Source organism: Amblyomma mixtum, chromosome 3, assembly GCF_055824585.1.
Source record: "Amblyomma mixtum isolate Tamu chromosome 3, ASM5582458v1, whole genome shotgun sequence".
Classification (NCBI taxonomy): Eukaryota; Metazoa; Arthropoda; class Arachnida; order Ixodida; family Ixodidae; genus Amblyomma; species Amblyomma mixtum.
In genome coordinates, this window is record NC_143014.1 from 360,780,897 (window position 1) to 360,804,504 (window position 23,608).

Consider the following 23,608-nt stretch of genomic DNA (forward strand, 5'->3'; position numbering starts at 1 on the left):
TGCACGCAGGAGTGGGTGAAGAGAACCATCGAACATTGGCGAGGATACCATGGATCCTGCACATGCGGACATACACACTGATCTCTGACCAAATACCCTCACACATTTATTTCTCAAAATAGTAACGAATACCGTACGTCTCGTTGGCAGAGTTAGCTCGCAAACAGTTCATCCCGTGTGAGCCTTATGGATTGAATTAAGCAATTACCGCGCATTCTTCTGCGAGAGAGATATCCGCGCGACCGTTTAGTCTGCAGGCCGTATTTTAACTCGTTTCTCGAGCAAAAGGGATATAAAGCCTTTGCCTAGAGTCTCTCTGACGGAACGATCGGAAGGGCACAGGATAATCTACAATGGACTCGATTAGCAACTGTAGAGCAAGGGAAGAAAGATGTGCTGTCAAGCGCGTACTGCTCGTATTTTTGCCTCTTTATTACGTGAGCAATATGATTATCGTTCTAACCAAAAAGGCCCCCTGTGGAACCTCGACTAGTGAATATGCCACAGTCGAGAATTGTCACCACCGCCATACCGCCCACCTTCACCCACAGAATGCCTCCATCCACCTGAAGCCTACTAAGCCGCGGAAGAAGTAAGCGACTGCGAAACAAAATTCACTGACGCAACGCGAAATCCACAATTGTAAAAGAGAAACGTACAACCATTACTACTGACGCAGATTTCTCACCTAGGATCGTGTGGTCACCCGCTAGTTATTTCTTATATACTAAGCCCGTCCCCACACTTAACATACGCTGAAAAAACACCGCGTATACAATAACTCGATCTTAGTTTATCGGCTTTGTGCATGAATCAACCAAAGCTGATTGACATTAGCGGAGAGGTCTGGAGTAGAAGCCACATTTTGGCGTTTCAGAGGGGACTACGGGTTGTGCGTCACACATGCCGGTTTTTGCTTCAGTACGCCCACGTGGATATTCGGCCTCCTTCCGCTTGCGGTCATCGGTTCGATCGTGTTCCCAGCACACTTCATGCACTCCATGGACGGCTTCCATGAAGCAAACAGTCTAGTTCCAACTGTTGTCTTTTTAGAAGTGTAAACATTCCGTAGGTTTTAAGGAAAGGAAAGGCGCATAACTGGCTCTCAGGGCCAGTGGAGCACCAATCGCACTGTGAGGCGGCGGAAGTGTGCACTCACAATCTGAGGCACTTCTTAGCCTTTCCTTTTCTCAAAGCGAACATAAGTTTAGACTTCGGTGGCTTTGAGGAAGGGACGGCCGCTTAGCTGACTGACTGAGTTAGCGAACGTCTCAGTTGCGCTTTGAGGTAGGTGGCAGTAGTGATCACCTAACGCGTTACGCGTACCACGTTACATGGCTGAATTTGTACCCCGTAATTTGCTGCTTCTAAGTGGCTTGTAAAAAGCTATGACATAATTCGGTGCGAAACAATCTTGAGGCCGGTTGCTTAAGCCGCGAAATTCAGATAAAGTTAGAAAGAGTAAATGTTGCAAGTTTTCTTATATATGTAACCCTTTCGCCCCTCATCTTGTGGTCCAGTGTCCAGCAACTGGAACACTGCCGCCGCGCTTTTTCTTACAACTTATGATCACTAGGTGGACGCGCACTCTGTAGAAGGGGCAGAGTGACGCATCAACAGCGTGGACTGGTGACAAGGCCATCTCCGAGTTCGCCTCATTACGCTGCACAGCGTAAGCGCTGTAAGTTTTTGCTAATGAAATTTGTGGGCATATAAGCACCGCCGAATGTTTTCAGGAATGCGTCTGCGGGCAGCGGGCCCGGCTCGCGCTTCCTCTGTTCAACCCGTCGCATGTAGCTGGCTAGAACATTCTTTACTGTGTGCAGCGTCCGAGAGACTCTCTGAAGCGTTTCCTGGCGTCTTACGCGACGCCGATGTAGCGCTCGCCCAATCTGAAGACGGCGAAGTTAGAGCGATGATCCAGCACGGCATGGTCACGTGATTGAGGTTCATGCGAACAGCGTTTTACATTGGGGTGAAAATTTTTTAGCAGACTTCGTCCATCTTTTACGATAAAAATATTTGATGAAATCTTAACGCGCATAAATAGGACCCAGAAGTATAGGGCCCGAGAAGAATAGGACACGGGATGCGCGAAAGAAAAGCACGCGTAAGCAAATGTTATCCTTTTTTGTGTCTGTGCCTATGAACGCCAGTATAACTTTCGTCAAAACAAACGTCAGCTTCTGGCGCTCTCGATCTTTCACTGCGCGATAAAGTATTATATCGGGGTCCGAGAGAGTACAGGGGATGCACCATTCCTCAGGCGAGGAACGGCAGCCAGGAACCGAGACTAAAAATTAGCGGTGGAATTGGAATCACCACCTCACCTGAGCACTGCAGACGGCGTCGGCAGAAAGCTTCTTCCAGAGTGCACGCGGGACTGGTGACTGTCGCCACAGCCGGTTTCCGAGGCCCATCGAAGAAACTCACGGGTGTCCAGGCTCTGGAGTGGGCTCTACACCGTAAGCATCAGGCACAGATCTGGAAAATGCCCCAGGAACTCTCAGAGTAGGGTTTCAGCAGCTTCTCTTGCGGGGACCCGTTCATGAAGCGCTCTAGCCGAGATTACAACAGCAGTGAGCGAGCTCTGCACGTGTTTCTTCTTCTTCACCTCAGTATTCTCTTCCCCAGTAATCCTTTATTTTTTGCCCATGGAAAAAATTCATCACAAAAAAATCTCTGTGCCCCCCACTTTTTGGCCGATCCCCCTGTGTGGGCGTGCGCCATTATACGATGTTAACAACAACAACAATGTGACGGATACCCACGCGGGGCATGGCCAATGTACGTTGGTGAATGCCAAGGAAGTATATGTGCGAAAAAAAGGTGTAAGGCAGCGAAGTATATTAGTAGTATGACTGAAACTCAAAAATTATATTAATCTCAAAATTGAAATAAATTAAACAAATTTGAAGCACCAGGAATAGAATGAAATACACTTTTTGGACATGCGGCAGAATTTTAGGTAGAGTTAACATGATTACCGACTAGTTTCAATAATGTAAGCATGCAGGTAGCCGCAAACAGTGCATAACGAGAGTCCTGTGGTGCTCACAACGAACGAGATAACTTGTAGAGAGGAAGTAAGTTCTTACCTCGAAATAGGGACCACGAAATACTGCTTTCTCTGAAATGCGAGCCGTCGGCAAGAGAGGAGAAAATGGTAAATTTTTTCTTGTTCTCCAAATGAGGTATAAAGGCTTGTCGTAGCGAACCCGCATCTGCATAAGTACAAACTGAAGTGGGGGATTCTGCATCGCAGAAGCATCACTGGCACCTGACACAGGCCTGAGTTACACGGCCGAACATTCCATGGGTACTTTAAATGCTTAACCCTTTCGGCCCTGGCGGCGTCAATTGACACCACAACACAAATATTACGCTCACGCCTCAGTAACAGAAGAAAATACTATTAATTTTTAATACAATAGTTCCTTAGGGATCCCTGCTGCTATCGACATCGCTGTTCACGGACTTCCATTGAGCTGTGCGGTCAAAGGAAGAAGAAGTAGCAGCATGGGAGGCATGGAGTGAAGAAGCCGAGGTGTAGCAAATTTGATCATTTTTATCTCACTAAACATTCGTTCTTCTGCGCTCAGATTTTTATATATTGTGTGAAACGCCTATCCAAGCTCACTTCCCCGTCGTAAATATTACTGAATGCGTAGACGCTGCATTAGAACACATTTTTTACATGTGCGATTTTGACACCATCAGGGCTCGACGGTTGCCAGCGGTGGCCATTGAGTGATGATAGGTCATCTTTGTAGAATAGAATCTGCTAGTATTTTAGCAGATGCACCTATACTAACGGTCTTTTTGGACTGCTGACATGAATGTTCATTACAGAAAACGGACAAAATCTTAAAATTTGCTTTCTGATGAAGTGGAAAATGGAAATTTTCGCTATCATACATGGTGAATATTCGGATTGAGCCTGGAAATGACCATGCGGATGTCGGCGAACAGCAACCGGACCAAAGGAATAGCCAGAACAAATGCACGCCTGACCTTGCGCTTTTATTCCTTTTTTTTACCTCTCTCCTCCTCCTGTGAGCTGTGAGCATCGACACTCAGCTGCAAGAAGCGACCGGGGTATTTACACTGAAACTCGCGCTCCGCCGCTCGTGCAGCACGTGTGGCACGCCCTCGACGCTCGGATCAATGCAGCGTGTTTGGCTGTATTTTCTTGAGAAAGCGTATTTGGTGTGCTGATAATCAGCATCTGCTTTCACCCCGGCCGAGAGATATCCCGAACTCATTAGCCTATGGATGAGAGGGAATTTCATGTCACCTGTAGGGAACAGCATTCGATCAAGACACAGACACGACGAGATTATGTTCCACTTTATGAATTCTTCTATAGGAAACAGCTGGTTTGAAAACAAGCGCTAGCGAGATGCAGTGTACCGCGCGCAAGCATAGAACTTAGATTTGCCGACCTTCGCACTAGGCTCTACGGAAGTGCTTCGTGAAGCTCGATAGAGGAGGGCGTTACATATTCGAGGAAAGCCTTTATCTTGACCACAGTCGCCTTCCAGGAAGACTGCGCAAGTTTTGAACATGTGAGCTGTTGACGTGACGTACACAAGCTGGAACACAAACCTGACAGGAACAAGAACGCGGAGGTATGATACAAAACGCAGGGTAAACAGGAGCGAGCGAAGTTTTTTGTGGAAACTGCGAGATTATCCATTCCTTACAAAGTAAAAAAAGCTTCTTTCTAGGTCTCCACACTGCTAAATGAGAAATTTTTTCGTTAGTTTCTTTCTTGTCGGTTGCGGTTACCAAAACGGTCCCACTAGCATTTTACACCCATTGAGCCCTGATGTCTGATTTTGACACCATACCTGTAAATCGATTAATACTCACACCACAAGCTTTAAATTTTTACTGCGTGGTTATGGGGCCCTAGGCATTGTAAAAACTGGGAGCAAAAAAATCTACCGCCGAAAAAAAAAATCCAGGGCCGAAAGGGTTAAATTCCAAGGTATTCTGCAACAGATCACCCGGGTTCGCTGATATATGTTGGAACCATTGCAAACGCGAAGTCTCCGGCAGAATGAGGTGAGGTACGGGATAGATTACAAAGGCAGTGAGAGCTGACCTTGCCAATGTCGTTCTTGTTGGCTCTGTATTGTACGTGAGAGAGTACGTGCTCTACGTACGCGTTCGTTAGTTTCGTTCACAATGAAGGAACTCCGGTAAAACTTAACAACTGGTTTAATTGGCCGAACGGTAAAACAAGAAAACTTTACAGAGAGACTGGAAGCACGACCTTTCCGTTGAGCGTGTCACAAAACCACAGTCGCCTTTCGATGACGGGCCGAGTCCTCCTTTTCTCCCTCTTCTGCCGCCCCTCCCGCCTCTCCGACCATGGACAGTAGAGTTCCCGGAAAACGGCAACGGTCAACCCCGCTGCCGAACCTCACAGCCCGCCGCCCGGTTCAGGAACGGTCGCGGGGGGACGACCGTGGGATCCCCTTTCGGGCGCCTGCCGCTTGGTCGGCTCACGCACACACACTCACACACATACACACGCGCGCACACACATGTACAAGGGTCCCTGACCGAGGAAAATGCGTGTCGAATGGCGCTGCATCTTGTCCCCCTTTTCGTCTCCGACACACTCACCCCCCCCCCCCCCCCCCGACCCCGAAATGACGAAGTCATTTGCTAACCGGAGAGTTCCTGCTGGTTCTGAATGCTTTTCAACTCTGTGTGAAAGCCCTCCCTCTGCTCGTTGCGGATCCAAAATATTTCAGCTTGATCCGGTTCTTGTGCGGTAAGAGCTCCGACTTCGCCGTTGCGTCGTCTCACCCTTGAGACGAATCGAAGCACCCAAGCTGTGTGTTTTGAAGGAGCTGTAGCGCTGAATGTCCATTAATGCAGGGGAAGGCACGTGAGATGACGTGACTGGCAGCGCCTTCGTTGGCTTTTTATGCTCCAGTTCCCCATCCGTGAACGTGTTCTGCACCAGTCCCTGTGGCCACTCGCTATCAGGTTTGTGGAGCCACTGGGGCCCTGTCCACCACACGTCACTGGCCGCAAGGAGAGAAACAGCAACGCCGCGCGTCAGGAGGTCCGCGGGATTCTCTTTTCCTGGGCAGTGCCTCCATTCATAGCCGCTGGTGACGCGCTGGATATCCTAGACACGGTTTCGCACAAACTGCTGCCAGCGCCCCGCGTCTCTTCGTATCCAGTGAAGCGCGATCGTTGAGTCGGTCCTCAAAATTACGCGATCCAGGTGCCGCCCGAGAGTGCTTAGTATGTATCTGCATAGTCGAGCGGCGAGTAAACATGCCATGAGTTCCAGCCTCGCTAGAGTTAGTTCTTTCAGAGGAGCCACCCTGGATTTGCTCATCACTACAGTTGAGGTCAGGCCACCTTCTGAGGCGATGGTATGGTATGCGACCACCCCGTAAGCCGCGGCACTGGCGTCTGCAAGGATGCGTAGATCCGTCTTTGTTGCCTGCCCGCCGACATCCGCTCCATAACACCGCAGCACCTGTGTCTCAGGGACATGTTTTAATTCACCGTACCATGTGATCCACTTTTCGGCTATACCTCCTGGTAGGGGATCATTCCAATCCACGTTTTGTCGCCACAGATTCTGAGACAAGATCTTGGTCCGCACGATAAAGGGTAACAGCCATCCCAGCGGGTCATAAATCCGTGCCGTAGTTTGTAGCACGGATCGTTTGGTGTCTGGTGTAGCAGTGTTGTCTGCAACGCATGGCGCAAAGGCCAGGCGATCTAAAATGGAGTCCCATGTCAGCCCCATTACCTTCAGTACACCAGCCATAAATCCCAGGGGCATGGTTTTGTTAGAGTCTTGCCCAAATAGCTGGCGCAGCCCCTCGTTATTCGATGACCATTTGTGCAGCTTCATCGAGGAGGCGTGGAAGATTGCGTTGGCTTCGGTGTGTACCTTCACGGCCTCCTCTTTGTCGTCTGCACCAGTTAGCAGGTCATCTACATAAATGCCTCGCTGCAGTTGGATCGCGGTGTGAGGAAAATCTGTTGTTTCTCTACTAATTACTGAGGTTCGCAGTGCCACGGTATGGAGTCAGTTTGTCTGCTCGGCACCGTCCTCAATAGGCCCTTGAACAGTCCACTGATGTTTCCACCACCCTCAGTCGTTTCCCCAGCTTGACGGATCTGCCTGTCGTTAAGTCCCATATGTGATCAGACCCGATGAGCAGCTCAACATTTTTCGAACCGTCTTAAATTGAGAAGTCAGCTAGCTCGTACCCAAGGGAGCTTAATTTCTGCAGTACATTTCCCGGTGGCGAGGGAATCGGTTGGTCACAAATGACTTCTGTTTCCAGCACTTCGAGTTCGCGTTCACATCCGCGCTTTGTCTTTAGAGTGACTCTCACTCTTCGGAACTCGCGTTCCTCTTGGTGGCCTCCGAACACACCGACGGTCAACCTTTCATGCCCGAGAAGCGTGCATCCCAGTTTCCGTGCGAGGTGTCAGCGGTGATGTAAGAGCGATGACTGCCTCCGTCGAACAAAACTCGCACCTGAGCGCTGGAAGCTTCTCCACTACACAACGCAGTCGCGGTCTGCAGCAAAACGGTTCTTTTGCGAGTGGAGCTGTCTCCCGTGCACTCTCAGAAAAAAACCGGTCCAGGGGGGAGTAAAGACAACTTTAGTCCTAAAAAGGGCTCTTTAGTCCGTAAATTTGCACACGACACACTCCTTGCCAAAAATGCGCGCCGTGCGCAAACTCAACGGACTAACTGCCGAGAAAGAGACTAACGGGAGGCGAATCGCAGCACAGGAGCCCGCGAAAATTGCGCGAGAAGACCCTGACTGCAATAGTACTCGATTTTTGAAGCGCATGGATGTCGTCTATAGGCCAGTGAGGGCACTGCCGCTGCCTGTGACGAGGCGGATACCCTTTTCCGTGAGAAATAGGCTTCGTGCCACCGAAACGGCTGGCAGCTGTGCAAGTGCATAAACAATTACTACGAACTTCAATACGTGTCAAATGTGAGTTGTAAAAGTTAGGGTTGAGCAAGTACACTTAGTTTCATACCGTTGCCGTTGTTTACGAGCTTATGTGATGCTGTGTAAGTATCGGCGACACTTATAGCAGTCAATTCCCTGTCACCGCTCTCCGCCGGTAACAAAAAACGAAGTGAACCATCGCCTTCTACCTTTGTTTTCAACAGGCTGTAATGTGCAGCTGCCAATTGCAAGGAAGAAGACCACCTTATACGCAAAAAAGAAACAAAAATAAAACCACTGTTGTGGTTGTGAAGTACCGGCCGTAATGTATACACAGTTTAGCATTTCTTTTTTGGCCAAAACGTGATTTAGACCGTTGTGCGTGCGCATTAAAGCTTACCGCAGGTTTTTTCAAAAGCATATGACACCAAAACCACCACACTGTGATAACAATTTGAGCGGTACAGACAGACCGTGTGTGTGTTTCGCATACAAGGCTTTTATTTTCTACCGTGGACTGTCCTCTGTGGCGGCGTAGTCATATCCGCGCTCGGCTCATAATCCAAAGGTTGTCGGTTCGAATCCTGGTGTTTTCATGTATGTTTATTTCTGTTTCCTTTATCGTTGTTATATGTGTGAAGTTCTGTCGGAAACTATTCCGCTATAAATTACGTTGGAAATCACGCGTCGTTTGCATTTTTTCATTAAATGTCTGCTCCCGGGGGCTAACGGTTGCACCCTTTCGAAGGGGACCAACAGTTACACCCTTTGCAGTTAGTCCCCAAAAAGACTAACCTCTCGCCCCCTATTCGCCCCTTTTTTCTAAGAGTGTGGCTGTCGCTTCGAGCTTCGAGGCTTATCTGTGCACTCGTCACTGTTCGGCTCGCTTCGGGTTTCTTGTTACTAGAGTACGTCGGGTCGCACATCGTGCTGGCATGCTTCTTGCGGCATTTGTTGCACTGCACGTTTACGCGGCATGCTCGTGACTGATGTCCAGTTTTCGTGCACCTGAAGCAACGACCAGAGGAACACAGATGTCGTTTCTTTTCTTCCACGGTTTTTGAGGCGTCACAGTTCTGCGTTTGGTGCTCGCTGGAGTCACAGAAGAAGCAGGTCAGCGGTGTTGCACTCTGATGCAGCGTCGCTGCGGATCGGACCTGCTTGTCATGCGTTTTTCCATGCGGCTTGTGACCCTCCTTCATGCCTTCTCTAGGTCTTTGCCCCTGGTCCATGCCTTGCAATGATGCCAAGTTCTCTCTACTTTCCACCTCTACTCTCAAAAAGGAGAGTAGCTTAGAAAATGAGGACACGGTACCTTATCCGCTGTCGTCGGTAGTATGTGACGAAGTTTCGGAGACAGAGCCTTGTTGCTCGCTGGTGAGGCTGTCGGCGTCGCACCTTCGGCTGAAGTCTAGTAAGATGTCCCAGGGCATTGCTCGCTGTACAATCGGAAGAGCATTGAACTGTAGGAATCCAACTTCCGTCCGAGCGTTTCTAGGCCTCTGACGTGCGCCGCCAGGGTATTGTAGAGACGGCGTAGGCCACGGACATCTTCTGAAGAACGCACCGGCTTCAAATCAATTAGCTTCTTGAGATGTTCCTGAACAAGAAGTTCCTCGTTGCCGAACCGTTTCCTCAGGAGTTGGATGGCGTCGTTGTAACATCGTGACGTCGATGGAAGGCCCGCCAGTGCAGCTGCCGCATCGCCTGTAGCCAATGCTCGCAGGTAGTGGTACCTGTCTGTGTCAGTCAAGTTTTCGTTTTTGTCTACCAGCTGCTGGAACACTTCCCAAAGGGTTGCCAGTCCGAGCACCGCCCGGTGAATTTGATTAATTCAATTTGATGCAGCTTCACTCTCGTCTTCACTGACGTGGTCGTTAGGGTGGCTGGCGTGGCCGTTTGGTTGGTAATGCCACTGCCCGCCGAATCCACGGGAGTCTGCGTTGTTGATGAACCACTCTCCATTCGAAGTTGCAATCCAGCAAGGCAGGATATAGCATGGTCTTGATACTCGTACACTTGCTGGTATTAGTTTTCAGCATCTTCTGGTACCAATGGTTCAACTTCTTCGTTGAGAAGCTCTAGCTGTTGTTGCAGCTTGCTGAGCCGAGCGTGAAATGACACAGCTTCTGTACTTGTGAGGGATGCTTGGCTCTCCTCCGTTTTGTTGATGAGCTTCGTCATTTGCGAGCGCAAGGCTCTACGTTTCTTTAAAATGAGCTCCATTCTCTTCTTAGGTTTGTTTACCGAATTAGTTTACCGGATTGATGACATCAGTAGTCGTCGTTGCCGAGGCGTACCTGAAGTGGATGCGTTGAGCGTGAGCGTTAAGCCGCGTTCAGAGTACGTGCGCTACGCACGGATCGTTGTTACGGATCGTAAGCGTAAACGTAAAAAGCGCAATGAGTCTGTTCAGACGAGTGTTGCATTGAGCGTAAAGTACGCAAATTCTGCTGTCAGCGTGGACGTAAATGTTGGTGGACCCGCAACTTTTACGACGAGCACAGATGCAACTGTTACTGCTCGGCCAATGCGTACGCCAGTTTCGGTTTTCATTTTCCGGTCACGAGGCTTCCGGCCTGCCGAAATTTTGCGCGCAAATCGATGTTCCTTCCTTTCGAAGCTCCGACCAGCGCTGCTCCGACAGCACGTGGTCTCAGCTCGCTTGTGTTGTGTCGTGGTTTGTCATCATGATCAATGCCGAACGCCCTTTTATATTATCCGATGAATTGCTCATTGAAGAAGTTCGGCAGAGGCCTGTTCTCTACGACCAGCGACTGAAAACGTACCGTGACAAACAGCTACAAAACGACGCCTGGCTCGAAATCTCTAGTGCGCTGAATCAAAGCGGTAAGTGCTTTTCGTTTCTTTCTATCTGCGGACAAACTTGCGGCAGTCAAATGCTTTCCCTCGTCTAGAAAAGTGCGATTATGGCGCTGGATGAGCGTTGACAATATTGACGGCGGTGCGCTGCCCGTTTCGTTCTTGTGCGTTCTTGCAGCCCGTAAAAAGCCTGCGTAGCATCAAGCGACGTGTCTACAACGGTGCTTTTATGCGATAGGACAAGGGGCCTGTTGAAGCGTTTTTCCGGTGTTTCGCTGTCACACTCGGTGAAGCGGCGATTTCTAGGGCAGATTGTGGGCCCTGGAATTAGCGCACACGTGCGTGACTGATTGCGTTGAAATCTGCGTGAGTTGTAGCACAGAACTGCTAGTCGCAACTTGCGCTAGCCTTCGCTTGGGAGTCGAACTGTAACCAACATGTCCAAGGGTGTCTATGGGAGTGGGTCACACTATGGGTCTCTATGGCACGAGTGTCTTGCTATCGCTTTGTCTTTAATCCGTGATGAAGTGACCCTCTTTGTTTTTGATGCTACCCTGCCGAACTCCAGCTGGTAGGCTGAAAAGAACGAATGTAGCTGACTTCTACGGCAGTGTTCACAAATTTTCATAAACCTGATGTTGGGCTGAAGAAATGAGATCAGCATAATTCGGCAGCAGTGAGGTTTCTTCAGACGAACGCATTTTTCAGAAAAATATGTGCAGTGTTTTGTTTGTAAAAAGTAAATATGTTCTTTTCCTATGTTTAATGCAGTGCCAGTGCTACAACATCGGTGGGCCTTCCTGAGGCAGAAGTTTCTTCGCCTCAGGAAAGGGTATGCAAAGTCTGGCAGTGGCGCAGCGGACGTGGAAAAAAGTTGGACGTTGATGCCAAACCTCATGTTCCTGGCTGACGCAATACAACGTCGAAGGTGAAGGCCTATTGTTAGCTTCTTTGCTACTGAGTGGCTGTTGCGTTTTGCTGCTAAGCATGGTTTGATATTTTTGGCTGCAGCCGCCATATTTTGATGAAGAAAGAAATAAAACCAGGCTCATGTACCTACCTTTTTGCGTACACCAACTGACCCCCTGGTTAAAAAAAAAACAACAAACAAACCTGCAGCCAACAGTGCGACATCCTTTGTACTCTGAATTTCGGCATTGGTACTTTGCACGCAATCTGTTTTAGTAGTATGTTTGATATATATGAATCAGTTCACTTCTTCACTTCCTAAAGTGGGAACAACCAATGGGCCACAACTGCCAGTACGCTGCACATAAAATAAACTACCGCAACACAGGTGTCTTTTTTAGGGAATTGGTAAAATATTTGGACAAATAGGCCCCTTCATCTCTGTTACTGCATGTTTGTAATATTGTACTCCCCTGTAGTCTACATTTGATTTCCATTGAAGTAATAAAAACCGGTGCCCCATTTATGTGTAGTGCTGGTTAAGATTTATTTTTTCTCCGCAACCTACTTCATTCCAGAGCACATGGCTAGCATTTCTGCTCCATTCTACTGTGACAAAAGGCCACCAAGAGCAGAAAAATATTTAGAAGCCAAAACCAGCCCATACAATGGGGCACCACTGACTTGTCACGTGTTGACAGGGAGTTTATAAACAGCCCCGTGTGACACAAACCTTGCATGTGCTATTCTCTTCATGTTGTTAATTATGCTTGAGTTTATGTGTGCATTTAAGCGTCTAATATATTTTTTCTCATACCATCCACAGCCTGGCAAGAAGAGACGAGGCTGCAGTTCAGCATTCACAGTCACTTGACGCAGCCACCGACTCAGCTGCTTCTGTTGAGGGCATATGACTCTCATTTTATATAGACAGCACTGAGGAGGAGCCTGCACTGCCTGATGAGGTGGAAGGGGGTTCTGCATCGGCACCGATGGAGTGTAATGAGCCAGACTTTCAGCCTGCCCTAAGTGCGCAGCCTGCCACAAGCGAAATGTGTGCGCCAGGCAAGACCCTCAGCAAGCGTGCTAAAAGAAAGAGGATGGACATGGATGAATTGATGATGTCTGCTCTAAAAGAAAACCGGCAGAGGCTAAGTGACTTGACGACGGCTACCATATCAGTAGACGATGACGAGCACTTCCTTTTGAGCTTAAAAGGCCTTCTCAGCAAGGTGGATGGCCGCAGAAAAGAACAGGTTAAGCTGCAAATTCACAGTTTGTTAATTGATGCAGCTTACCCTGACAATGATGTGTGAATGATTAATGAAATTGTTTCTGATGTCAATTTTATTTCAGCTTCAACAGCTAAATCATCCACTGTAAATTCAGATCGTGTTAAGGTCATGTGAAACATGCAAAAACTGTAATAAGGGACTAATTACTCATTGGAATCCACCCATGCGCATCCACACGGCTACAGAGCAAAAATATACAGCTTCCACAGAAACTTCGCAGTTAAAGAAAACTACATCCTGGTTCGGCGTTCGAACCCGTCACTCCACCAGCACTAACCGAGGCGGCAAGCTTATGGTAGGGCGAGAGCGAATTGATCAATAACTCGAAGTGGGAACAGAGTTGGTCAAATGTTTAGGGGAATCTCTTAAGGTGGAGCAGATTTGCAATAAGGGAGTGTAAGAAAGAGAGTTGGGGTTTGCTGCCCCAGCGGCTAGCGCCGATGAAGGAGAGGAAGACGACAGAAGACGAAGCTCGGGTTGGGTTGCGGCTAAGTACCAGGCGGTGCTGAGTTATTCCTCGAATTTCTGCTTGATTTCTTGTGTTTTCTTCCCATTTTCCAGGGTGACTGAACGCGGGAACGTGGTCTGATGTCCACAAACTCTCCCGGCCAGGGGAACACCCCCTGGTCAGCTTGTCTCGCCCCAGATGAGCTGCCTCTTGATTGTTTCCTCCGTGGCGGAGTTAGCAGCATACCGGTTGCTCTCGTCCCCGCGGATGACGGCTCTATCAAGCTGAATAACCCCGAGGCTGTTCAGGCTGCGCTTAAATCTACCACCCCCCATTACATGAAGATTACAGACGTCCGGCAGTTCGGCCGTGGAGGGATCGTATGCAGATCGCCAGACCAGGCATGCGTAGCCGACCTGCTGAAGTGTTCGTCGTTTGCCAATCACCCGGTGAGCGCGTTCATACCTCCTCATCTGGCGTGTTCGAAAGGGCTAGTCCGTGGCGTAGACCCACGTCTAAGCGCGTCCGAGACATTAGAAAAGCTCACTTCGGCTGGCGTGATCGCCATTCACCGATGCAGTCGTGTGGTAGATGGAACAAAGGTACCGACGGAGACTGTTATTGCTACATTTGCGGGGCTGCCCTGTCCATCTGAAGTTAAGGTGTGGCCTTTGATTTTCCGTGTGGATCAATTTACATCTCGGCCCCTTCAGTGCCGTAATTGCTGGAGGTTTGGCCATAGCGCCAAGGCCTGTAAATCGAGTTTTCGCTGCTGTGGGTGCGGAGAGAGCCACGACCCCGCTGGGTGTTCTGCTCAACAAGAGAAATGCTGTTTGTGTGGCGGTGGACACTCAGCAAGCCATTCCGAATGCCCAGCGCGGGCTGAGGAAGTTCAAGTATTAGAGTTGATTGACAAGCGCAGGTGCTCAAGACGTGAGGCAGTTGCAGTCATCAAAGATAGGACATCTGGCTATGCAAGTGTGGCAGCGCGGCATGCAACCGTTGTGGATTCCTCCTTGTCGCAAGCGATTGCGGCGGCGGTGGAGAAAGCAATGGCAAGTGCCATGGATCGCATAGTTGAAAATCTGTCCGCGTGCATTTCGCAGGTCATGGCTTCCCAAATGTCCACTTTATTGCAAGCTTCTATTGCCCCCCTTTGTAGCACAATCACTTCTCCATTGGTTGCACCTCCCCAACCTTCTGTGCCCGTGACTTCCAATCCACTGAGTCAGACTCAATCACAGCCTTCGTCTATCCCTACAACAAGTTATTCACATCACAGTGAGACAGAACTCTCATCTGAAGAGTGCGTTGATATGGAGACTGAGATGCGTGCTCAAAAGCGCAGTGCGTCTCCGATAGGTGGTGCTAGTCCGTCTTGCTCTCAGTCGAAGAATAAAAAGAATCACCCTAGATCTACACCCAAAGGCAGCATTTTGGATCAGGCGGTCTCCGCTGCGGCCCTTTCGGCGACATAGGGTCGTTGAAGGTGTTGCAGTGGAACTGCCGGTCTATTCTTTCTGCTTCAACAGATTTAGTTTGTTTAATCAGTAAATTAAGTCCAGATTTAATTGCTCTTCAGGAAACGTGGCTCTCTAAAGATTCTAGGTACAATTTACAAAATTATCGTTCTTTCAGGCTTGACCGGCCCTCAAGAGGTGGTGGGTTGCTATTGTTCGTATCCACAAAATTTTGCCACAGGGCAACTGTGTCATTTCAATATATGGACAGGCAGTGCGAAATTCAGGCTCTTGATCTCAATATTCCTGGATATCAGCCACTCACTCTGGCTAATGTATATTTTCCAACAGGTGTGCATGACGTTCGGCCTCTTGACTCGTTTTTGTCTAGTTGCAGGAAACAGGTTTTAATTGTTGGAGACTTCAACTCGCATCATGTTTCGTGGGGGTTTCGTACAGATCGCTGCGGTACGCTCTTATGGGACTGGGCTTGTGTGAATAACCTCATATGTTTAAATTCGGGTCTCCCCACATTTGTCCGTGGTCAGGCTCGCTCAGCGTTAGACTTGTCATTTTCTTCCCCCGGAATAACTGTGTCCTCTTGGGCGCCAGTTGACTGTGCCTCCAATAGTGATCACCTTCCGATCAGCTTCCAAGTTATGTGCCAGTTGACCTCTCCTAACAGCACACGGCGCACATTCATAAATTACGACAGTTTTAAAAATGCCCTCAAAGCAGACCTTCAGGAATTATCTCATTCCAACAGTGGAGATAATGCCATCCGCATTTGTTCAATTTTGGATGGAGCTCGTAAAAAATCGGAGTTCTTGGTTCAGGCACATAAGGGAACATCGCCGTGCCTTTGGTGGAACGCAGAGTGCGCTCGCGACTATAGGCGCCGAAAGGCTGCTTGGAAGAAACTTCTCCATAATCAGTGTCCCAAAAACTGGATCGATTATAAGTTCGTTGCAGCTACGTTTAGGCGCACCGTATCTCGTGCAAAGGAGTTGCACGATACTGAACGCTACGAATTCCTTTCAAAATCTGGTAATAGGCGTGCTCTATTCAATTACCTAAAATCCAGGAAACTAATCTCGTCCACCATGAACGCTGTCTCCTTAGTTCAGTCACCGGCTGAACTTGCACAGTCCCTGGAAGAGATAGGCAGAGGTCTTGAGCGCCGGTTTACGGCTCTTCTTCCTTCTCCTCAGAGATTTCTTGCCACTTTGGATGATTTCGAGGAGGTCACCCTCACTGAGCTCTCGAACACTGTATCCCGCCTTCCACCCGCGGCCCCTGGCCCTGATGGTGTGACTTCTTCTATGATTAAAATATTGTTCGAGGAATCTCCCACCGACTTACTGGCGCTTATAAATTACTCTCTTAAGGGGCCATGGATTCCAAATGAGTGGCGTTTAGCAAAGATTATCCCGTTGCTTAAAAAGCAGGGAGATGGTTATGTGTTAGACAATATAAGGCCAATTTCTTTAACTTCGAATCTCGTTAAGCTAATTGAGAGGGTGTTGCATGGTAGAATAATGTCTGTTATTTCAGAGGCTGGGTTGTTTAACCCTTGCCAGATTGGTTTCAGACCAGGATGCTCTATATGGTGTGCCCATACCGATCTGGAGAGCCGCATACAGTTAGCTCGGCGCCGAAATCAATACGCAGCGCTTGTTACTTTAGATGTATCTAAAGCCTATGACAGCGTTGAGCACAGGACGCTCTTGCAAAGACTGCAGGCAGTAGGACTTCCGAGATACTTTGTGGCTTGGGTTGCTGAATTCCTTGCTGACAGGGAATTTTACTGCTTTCAGAACGGTGTTTCTTCAAGCAAATTCCGACAATCGAGAGGAGTGCCCCAAGGGGCGGTCCTCTCCCCTGTACTTTTTAACATCTTACTCAGCAGTATTCCCTGCAGTCCTCAGGTGGCCACCTATGTGTATGCTGATGACATTGCCTTTTTTGCTTCAGAGAACGACATTTCCTCTTTGTACCAGTCCTTACAGTCCTACCTCAATGTCCTAGACCAATGGTTAGGAGACATTAATCTGTCCCTTAATGTCAATAAATGTGCTTTATTGGTTTTTCCGCTCTCTCGTCCAGTTAATATCTCTATTGTTTACCGGAACCATGTAATTCCTCAAGTGCAAAGTGTCAAATACCTTGGAGTAATTTATGATCCTTCTCTTTCCTGGGCGGCCCATATCGAGCAGATCACTGTGAAAGGAGTCCGGGCAGTCGGTATGCTGCGCAGGCTGAGCAGTGTTCGTTCTGGCATGAGAAGGCACTCACTTCTTATGATTTATAGAATGTACGTCCGTCCTGTCTTAGAGTTCGGCTGTGTTTTATTCTCTGGTGCACCAGCGTATAAACTTCGCCCCTTGATTCTCTTGGAGCGGGAGGCGTTGCGCCTTTGTTTGGGCCTTCCAAAATTTGTGGCGAATTCCGTTTTGTACCTGGAAGCGCGTACTCCATCATTGACTTCTAGATTTAGGTTCTTAACGGTGAAAACGTTCGTAAGAATGTGCGATTCTTCGCTCCATGCCTCCAATTTGATCTTCCTTCGTCAGCCTAGGCTATTTTTCAACGAAACCTGGTCTCGTTTCCGTACCCCTCAGATATGTTTGGTGCAATCCCTCCTGGACCCCTTAAACGTCCGCATTTCGGACATCCGTCCGGTATGCGCCAACTCATCTATTCAGATTTTCTTCGATGACATCTTTCCAAAACATGCAAAGTTAATGCCTTTTCATTTGCTCAGCGGTTTATTGCAGGATTACCTGCTGTGCTTTAAATCTCATGTGCTCATAGCGACAGACGCCTCACAGTGTGAAGAAAAGGCCGGAGTTGGCATTTTCTCCATCTCCCTTGACTGGTCATTCTCACTCCGCCTTCCCGATTACACACCTATTTATTTGGCCGAATTTCTAGCAGTAGTCTTAGCGTTGCGCAAATTAAACAGTTCCTTGTCTTCTGTCATAATTATGACAGATTCATTATCGTTGTGTTCCTCTCTCACCGCGCCTACAACATCTCAGGCACTTCGGTTATTCAAATGCTTGGTTCCACCCCACGTGTGTTCATTACGGTTGGTCTGGGTGCCTGGGCACAGAGGAATCCATTTGAATGAGGTTGCTGATACCCTGGCGAAGGCATCTCTTCAAGGCCCAGTCGTATCTGTGCTTCCACCCAGCGCATATATTACCGCGGCCAGGTTTCGCAGGTATCTACTCCTGAAAGAATTCGCAGCATCAGCTCTGACCTCCTCTCCCGAATTCCGGCATCTCCTTTACCCGTGGTGCAGTAAAGGATGGCGATCACGCAAGCTTGAGGTTTCCTTCACTCGTCTACGTTGTCGCGTGCCTCTTTTAAACTTCTACCTTTATAGATCTGGTCTGGCGGTCTCCCCATTGTGCCCGTTCTGCGGAGAACCCGAAACGATAGATCATTTCTTGTTGACCTGCCGCCGTTTCTCCTCTTTACGGAGCCGCCTGCTGGAGCTTCCGTTACGACAGCTTGGTCTAAGTCTGTCAGCTGGGGTTGCTCTGTCTCTTGGGGCTTCCTCCCTTGGGCACAGCAACTGGAATGTGCTCTCCGCCATGCAAAACTTCCTTACAGACACTAAACGGCTGCCGTCTTAAGCTCTGGTCTTTCTCATGACCAATATTTCTCTGGAATGAAAGCTTTCTGAAACGTGGAATATTTAGCCCCGTTCTCTATTTCAGTCACCGATCTCACAGCATTTGTTTAACCTATTTCAATTACACATTTGAGATCCTTTCATTTATTTCCTAATTGCTATTATTATCATGATTATTTTATTTTTCCCCACAATTATTTTCTTGTTTAACATTTTGTACAGCTATCAGTTGCCGCCTGTGTCTTGGCCAGTCCCCCGCAGTGGGTATGCGCCATTTTCTAGAGGACAACAACAACAACAACAACAGCAGCGCTTCCAGAGCCTGCAGAGCGCAGGAGCCTGTGGGTTCTGCTGTTGCGTTGCGGCTAAGTACCAGGCGGTGCTGAGTTATTCCTTGAATTTCTGCTTGATTTCTTGGGTTTTCTTCCTATTTTCCAGGGTGACTGAACGCGGGAACGTGGACTGATGTCCACAAACTCTCCCGGCCAGGGGAACACCCCTTGGTCAGCTTGTCTCGCCCCAGATGAGCTGCCTCTTGATTGTTTCCTCCGTGGCGGAGTTAGCAGCATACCGGTTGCTCTCGTCCCCGCGGATGAGGGCTCCATCAAGCTGAATAACCCGGAGGCTGTTCAGGCTGCGCTTAAATCTACCACCCCCCATTACATGAAGATTACTGACGTCCGGCAGTTCGGCCGTGGAGGGATCGTATGCAGATCGCCAGACCAGGCATGCGTAGCCGACCTGCTGAAGTGTTCGTCGTTTGCCAATCACCCGGTGAGCGCGTTCATACCTCCTCATCTGGCGTGTTCGAAAGGGCTAGTCCGTGGCGTAGACCCACGGCTAAGCGCGTCCGAGACATTAGAAAAGCTCACTTCGGCTGGCGTGATCGCCATTCACCGATGCAGTCGTGTGGTGGATGGAACAAAGGTACCGACGGAGACTGTTATTGCTACATTTGCGGGGCTGTCCTGTCCATCTGAAGTTAAGGTGTGGCCTTTGATTTTCCGTGTGGATCAATTTACATCTCGGCCCCTTCAGTGCCGTAATTGCTGGAGGTTTGGCCATAGCGCCAAGGCCTGTAAATCGAGTTTTCGCTGCTGTGGGTGCGGAGAGAGCCACGACCCCGCTGGGTGTTCTGCTCAACAAGAGAAATGCTGTTTGTGTGGCGGTGGACACTCAGCAAGCCATTCCGAATGCCCAGCGCGGGCTGAGGAAGTGCAAGTACTAGAGTTGATTGACAAGCGCAGGTGCTCAAGACGTGAGGCAGTTGCAGTCATCAAAGATAGGACATCTGGCTATGCAAGTGTGGCAGCGCGGCATGCAACCGTTGTGGATTCCTCCTTGTCGCAAGCGATTGCGGCGGCGGTGGAGAAAGCAATGGCAAGTGCCATGGATCGCATAGTTGAAAATCTGTCCGCGTGCATTTCGCAGGTCATGGAATCCCAAATGTCCACTTTATTGCAAGCTTCTATTGCGCCCCTTTGTGGCACAATCACTTCTCCATTGGTTGCACCTCCCCAACCTTCTGTGCCCGTGACTTCCAATCCTCTGAGTCAGACTCAATCACAGTCTTCGTCTATCCCTACAACCAGTTATTCACATCACAGTGAGACAGAACTCTCATCTGAAGAGTGCGTTGATATGGAGACTGAGATGCGTGCTCAAAAGCGCAGTGCGTCTCCGATAGGTGGTGCTAGTCCGTCTTGCTCTCAGTCGAAGAATAAAAAGAATCACCCTAGATCTACACCCAAAGGCAGCATTTTGGATCAGGCGGTCTCCGCTGCGGCCCTTTCGGCGACATAGGGTCGTTGAAGGTGTTGCAGTGGAACTGCCGGTCTATTCTTTCTGCTTCAACAGATTTAGTTTGTTTAATCAGTAAATTAAGTCCAGATTTAATTGCTCTTCAGGAAACGTGGCTCTCTAAAGATTCTCAGTACAATTTACAAAATTATCGTTCTTTCAGGCTTGACCGGCCCTCAAGAGGTGGTGGGTTGCTATTGTTCGTATCCAAAAAATTTTGCCACAGGGCAACTGTGTCATTTGAATATATGGACAGGCAGTGCGAAATTCAGGCACTTGATCTCAATATTCCTGGATATCAGCCACTCACTCTGGCTAATGTATATTTTCCAACAGGTGTGCATGACGTTCGGCCTCTTGACTCGCTTTTATCTAGTTGCAGGAAACAGGTTTTAATTGTTGGAGACTTCAACTCGCATCATGTTTCGTGGGGGTTTCGTACAGATCGCTGCGGTGCGCTCTTATGGGACTGGGCTTGTGTGAATAACCTCATATGTTTAAATTCGGGTCTCCCCACATTTGTCCGTGGTCAGGCTCGCTCAGCGTTAGACTTGTCATTTTCTTCCCCCGGTATAACTGTGTCCTCTTGGGCGCCAGTTGACTGTGCCTCCAATAGTGATCACCTTCCGATCAGCTTCCATGTTATGTGCCAGTTGACCTCTCCTAACAGCACACGGCGCACATTCATAAATTACGACAGTTTTAAAAATGCCCTCAAAGCAGACCTTCAGGAATTATCTCATTCCAACAGTGGAGGTAATGCCATCCGCATTTGTTCAATTTTGGATGGAGCTCGTAAAAAATCGGAGTTCTTGGTTCAGGCACATAAGGGAACATCGCCGTGCCTTTGGTGGAACGCAGAGTGCGCTCGCGATTATAGGCGCCGAAAGGCTGCTTGGAAGAAACTTCTCCATAATCAGTGTCCCAAAAACTGGATCGATTATAGGTTCGTTGCTGCTACGTTTAAGCGCACCGTATCTCGTGCAAAGGAGTTGCACGATACTGAACGCTACGAATTCCTTTCAAAATCTGGTAACAGGCGCGCTTTATTCAATTACCTAAAATCCAGGAAACTAATCTCGTCCACCATGAACGCTGTCTCCCTAGTTCAGTCACCGGCTGAACTTGCACAGTCCCTGGAAGAGATAGGCAGAGGTCCTGAGCGCCGGTTTACGGCTCTTCTTCCTTCTCCTCAGAGATTTCTTGCCACTTTGGACGATTTCGAGGAGGTCACCCTCACTGAGCTATCGAACACTGTATCCCGCCTTCCACCCGCGGCCCCTGGCCCTGATGGTGTGACTTCTTCTATGATTAAAATTTTGTTCGAGGAATCTCCCACCGACTTACTGGCGCTTATAAATTACTCTCTTAAGGGACCATGGATTCCAAATAAGTGGCGTTTAGCAAAGATTATCCCGTTGCTTAAAAAGCAGGGAGATGGTTATGTGTTAGACAATATAAGGCCAATTTTTTTAACTTCGAATCTCGTTAAGTTAATTGAGAGGGTGTTGCATGATAGAATAATGTCCGTTATTTCAGAGACTGGGTTTTTGAACCCTTGGCAGATAGGTTTCAGGCCAGGATGCTCTATATGGTGTGCCCATACTGATCTGGAGAGCCGCATACAGTTAGCTCGTCGCCGAAACCAATACGCAGCGCTTGTTACTTTAGATGTATCTAAAGCCTATGACAGCGTTGAGCACAGGACGCTCTTGCAAAGACTGCAGGCAGTAGAACTTCCGAGATACTTTGTGGCTTGGGTTGCTGAATTCCTTGCTGACAGGGAATTTTACTGCTTTCAGAACGGTGTTTCATCAAGCAAATTTCGGCAAGCGAGAGGAGTGCCCCAAGGGGCGGTCCTCTCCCCTGTACTTTTTAACATCTTACTCAGCAGTATTCCCTGCAGTCCTCAGGTGTCCACTTATGTGTATGCTGATGACATCGCCTTTTTTGCTTCAGAGAACGACATTTCCTCTTTGTACCAGTCCTTACAGTCCTACCTGAATGTCCTAGACCAATGGTTAGGAGACATTAATCTGTCCCTTAATGTCAATAAATGTGCTTTATTGGTTTTTCCGCTCTCTCGTCCAGTTAATATCTCTATTGTTTACCGGAACCATGTAATTCCTCAAGTGCAAAGTGTCAAATACCTCGGAGTAATTTATGATCCTTCTCTTTCCTGGGGGGCCCATATCGAGCAGATCACTGTGAAAGGAGTCCGAGCAGTCGGTATGCTGCGCAGGCTGAGCAGTGTTCGTTCTGGCATGAGAAGGCACTCACTTCTTATGATTTATAGAATGTACGTCCGTCCAGTCTTAGAGTTCGGCTGTGTTTTATTCTCTGGTGCACCAGCGTATAAACTTCGCCCCTTGATTCTCTTGGAGCGGGAGGCGTTGCGCCTTTGTTTGGGCCTTCCAAAATTTGTGGCGAATTCCGTTTTGTACCTGGAAGCGCGTACTCCATCATTGATTTCTAGATTTCGGCTCTTAACGGTGAAAACATTCGTAAGAATGTGCGATTCTTCGCTCCATGCCTCCAATTTGATCTTCCTTCGTCAGCCTAGGCTATTTTTCAACGAAACCTGGTCTCGTTTCCGTACCCCTCAGATATGTTTGGTGCAATCCCTCCTGGACCCCTTAAACGTCCGCATTTCGGACATCCGTCCGGTATGCGCCAACTCATCTATTCAGATTGTCTTCGATGACATCTTTCCAAAACATGCAAAGTTAATGCCTTTTCATTTGCTCAGTGGTTTATTGCAGGATTACCTGCTGTGCTTTAAATCTCATGTGCTCATAGCGACAGACGCCTCACAGTGTGAAGAAAAGGCCGGTGTTGGCATTTTCTCCATCTCCCTTGACTGGTCATTCTCACTCCGCCTTCCCGATTACACCCCTATTTATTTGGCCGAATTTCTAGCAGTAGTCTTAGCGTTGCGCAAATTAAACAGCTCCTTGTCTTCTGTCATAATTATGACAGATTCATTATCGTTGTGTTCCTCTCTCACCGCGCCTACAACATCTCGGGCACTTCGGTTACTCAAATGCTTGGTTCCACCCCACGTGTGTTCATTACGGTTGGTCTGGGTGCCTGGGCACAGAGGAATCCATTTGAATGAGGTTGCTGATGCCCTGGCGAAGGCATCTCTTCAAGGCCCAGTCGTATCTGTGCTTCCACCCAGCGCATATATTACGGCGGCCAGGTTTAGCAGGTGTCTGCTCTTGAATGAATTCGCAGCATCAGCTCTGACCTCCTCTCCCGAATTCCGG

At 48.7% G+C, this 23,608-nt stretch overlaps 1 pseudogene; it reads left to right on the top strand.

The window, feature by feature from the left end:
• Positions 1-10,651: 10,651 nt before the first annotated feature.
• On the top strand, positions 10,652-13,009 carry LOC149356531 (uncharacterized; annotated as a pseudogene).
• Positions 13,010-23,608: the final 10,599 nt, after the last annotated feature.